The 3612-nt window shown below is 29.2% G+C and overlaps 1 long non-coding RNA gene across 2 annotated transcripts; it reads left to right on the plus strand.

The window, feature by feature from the left end:
- The first annotated feature begins 2295 nt into the window (after positions 1-2295).
- Positions 2296-2958, plus strand: LOC119637626. Of its 2 annotated transcripts, XR_005247301.1 has the most exons (3): positions 2296-2371; positions 2520-2719; positions 2798-2958. It is a non-coding gene; the product is annotated as an uncharacterized LOC119637626 (long non-coding RNA). The 2 variants fall into 2 exon arrangements; XR_005247300.1 differs by lacking the exon at positions 2296-2371 and having other exon boundaries at positions 2399-2719.
- Positions 2959-3612: the final 654 nt, after the last annotated feature.

Here is a 3612-nt window from a genome sequence, read left to right on the forward strand (position 1 = left end):
TATATCTATTATATCATTATTAATTCTTATTTTTTTATATACAAGAGAGAACACAAAATCCAGACCAGTGCGACGGGTCTCCATTCACTTACTCTTTATGTTTTTACTTGGTGTTTGTATTTATTAAAAGAATTTGTTGTTTTACTTAGTGCACAGCCTTTTCATATCCTTTTCATTAAATTCCGTGCTGGCTAAATATAAGTGAATATGCACTTTATACATTCCTTATGAGACGAGTATATTTATTTGTATACGAGTATATATATTTGTGCTTTCGGAGCACTACATAGGTAGTCAGGTCAGTGTGTTGTCATGTTCTTGCTTTCTTTGCTTTTGATATTGTCAATGATCATCAAAGAAACACAAATTTATCCAATTTTAATCATGTAGAATTTGCACATTTTACCATATTATACCATACCGATATTTATTATTTAATTTGACTTTTGTGTATTCCCCTTTTTACTCTTTTCTGTATATAGGCTCATACAAAATGATCAAAGAAGGACTTGTTTATGCTTCTAATTTTTTTCGAAACGTCTGTGATTACCTTTTCTTCTCTAAAAAAAAAAGAAGAAGAAATCACTTGGTCATTTCGATTTTCGTATCATGGTAAATATTGTTATGAATTTCGCCTTTCTAAAATACAGTTCGTATGACTAAACAGTGGATATTTCGTTCAAGAGAAATACACTTCAAAGTTCTTTTATTATTCCTTAAATGTAGGATTATTCACAATTTATTTTTGGCAATACTTTCAACTGCTCAACTTAAATATTCTTTTTCTACTAACTCTTCCTTCCACAAATATTCTATTTGTATACATTTTTACCATCATATTACTAGTACCTAATTTGATAGTTTAATTTTTAATTCATTAACTTGCTTTTCTGGTACTCGTTTTCCTCGGCCGGCAGCTGCATGCTGCGAATGTGTATTTAGTTTTTCCCTCTTTAGGGGTTTTACTACTTAGCTGGAATGAACGGGATTTGGGACTTCCGTAACAATATTAATTAATCTTCTTATTTCACTGTTTCATAAAAGAATGTAATTAATAAATTTCATAATTTCATCATCTGTTAAAAAAAGTTGACACATCACAATATGTTCAATTTCTTCTTTTTTTGCACCATTACAACGTTGAAACTAGACTAACTCTTTTCTTTCAATTCAAGCTAAATCTCCCTTATAAGTTACGAGAAAACTTTGGATTATCTTTTTCCTTTTATCAATCTCTTTCTTCTTATTGTCGGTGGTTTTTATCTACCTAACAATTGTAAAGGAAAGTTTTCCCTAAAAAAAGGATGAGTGTCGTTGATCCGCTATTTTAAACCAATTAGCTATTGCTCTTTTACAGAAAGCAACATTATTATCCGACAGGTACAGACCACGCACCCTATATATAAGGACGTCACTACAGTTAGTTTTGGTATCATATTATTTTTAAATTAAAACAATTAGGCAGGATAGATATGGAATACACACGCGAAACGGGCATTTGAATTTAATAGGTAATGTTCCTTATGCAATAACTCACTTATGATGCCGGAAATTGGATAAAATGTTTTTAACATATACGTTCTTGCCACGTTTGCCTATGCAAACTAAAGCAAACATAGCTTTAAGTTAGTGTAAGTCAGTTATAAATTTTCTCTTTTTTGCTTATGTACATAAATATGCATGCTGTACTAATTGACTTTAAACATGCATATATATGTATCAGCTCTCTGTAGTCTTTATTTTTTCGTCTGTCGCACATTGAACATTTCACTATTATGTAATATTATCGTTAAGAAATAAATTAAACGCGAAACTCGTTGGTTTTTTTTTTTTTTTGTTTCGCTTTTTCGATTTTGCAAATCGCAATGTTGTTTTTAATCGCAAGATGTTGATATAAAAAAGCTTACAACGTAAACAAACAATATAATATATATAAATATGTTTCAAATATACTATATTAAATAAAAATAAATTATTCCTACAATATAACTCTTTTTAATTTTGGAAAGATTTGTCATATTTGTTGATACGAAAATTTTTACTGAAATTTATTTAAGCATTTGACAAATATATAAATTAAGAATTTTTCTATGTAGATCTCTTGAATTTTTTCGTACACATCCAATGAAATTTTACTAATTTGTATTTTAAAGTAGTCGATGGTATTTCTATACGGTTAGTTCTCTCCAGTAAAGCTGAGCACTGATTATTTATGGCGTTAACTAGGTTTCACTTTCGAATTTTAATCTTTTTACCTATATGCATGAACAAGTAAGAGGAGAAACTCTCTCCCAAACTTCTTAGAACAGACGTAATCACAATTGCTCGTGCTTTTCATTATTATTGGTTGTTTAGAGTTGGGGGTAATCATGTAAGCAAGCGACAGTCTTTAATAAAATCTAGGAATGTAAGCAAATTTGCTTGCGATTGTCGGCAAATATGCTCTCTGTGTGCTGGAAATAAATTTACTATAGTATTGAGTATAATTCAAGAAAAGTTATCACAAATCTCCCTTTTAGTGTTGCGTTTTTATCAAAACAGCTGGAAGAAAAAAATAAACAGCTGTTAGAAAATGATTTAGTTTTCATTTTGAAAATTAAAGTGTGTCCGAAATACAATTTGTGTATTGTGAAGAAGACAAAAAAAGTTGTTAACTGTAAATACAATTTTGAAAATGAACCAATTTTCATTAACCAAAAGGAAAATACAGCCTTAACGAGTAAGTATTAACCTGAGTATATGTATATTAGCGACTACTTTTTATATAACTAAGTATAAACATTTCTTTCTCTTTCAGTCAATTTTAAATTCTCTGGATGTTCCCATGATTCGCTTGTGAAAGACAGGAGACCATTGGACTGGAAACGACAGCAATGTCTAACTGCTCAATAAACTGTAAAAAAAAGTTATGCCCCAAAAAGCTTATTTTTTTTCAGGTGATAGTGAATGTACCCTGAATCCCTTAAAAAACAAAATACAATGAACTTGCAAGAGGAGAAATATTATGAAAAGATGCATTGCTGTGTACAAACGTTATTATTACTGATCTAACCACAGTTTTTAAACATTAGCAGATCAGTCCACCTATGAAGATGATGGTGTTGATACTTGTGTGGAGACACCTTAATTAGGGCGATTGGGTGAGGAAGTAAGAAGATTGCTGGTTCGAAATATATAAACGTATGAATCTTAAAAACAATTTTTAAAGTTGTAACTCGTACGAAAATTTACATAAAAATTAAATATGTACTAAAAGTCATACTCTCTATTTTGCTAAGAAAAAACTTTTTAAATATTGGCAATTAAATTTAAAATTTCTTATAAATCGATTATGATCATTTCAACATTTATATTCATTCACCATATTATGTTGTAACGCAACTTTTACATAATTTTCTTTTACTTTCATTTTTGATGCTTGTTATTGTTTACCATATGTAATTTGCTTGTAAAATCGCCTGCTTAAACCATTGCCCCTCTGCGTTTATAGAAAAAAATTGCTGTAAATTAAAAATAGAATAAACTTTAAACTAAATTGATTACATACAAAAAACTGAAATAAAACAAGAAATTTAAGTTGGTGAAAGGTAAGTAAATTATTTACTTGTTTTG

Source organism: Glossina fuscipes, unplaced genomic scaffold (genome assembly GCF_014805625.2).
Source record: "Glossina fuscipes isolate IAEA_lab_2018 unplaced genomic scaffold, Yale_Gfus_2 60, whole genome shotgun sequence".
Taxonomy (NCBI): domain Eukaryota; kingdom Metazoa; phylum Arthropoda; class Insecta; order Diptera; family Glossinidae; genus Glossina; species Glossina fuscipes.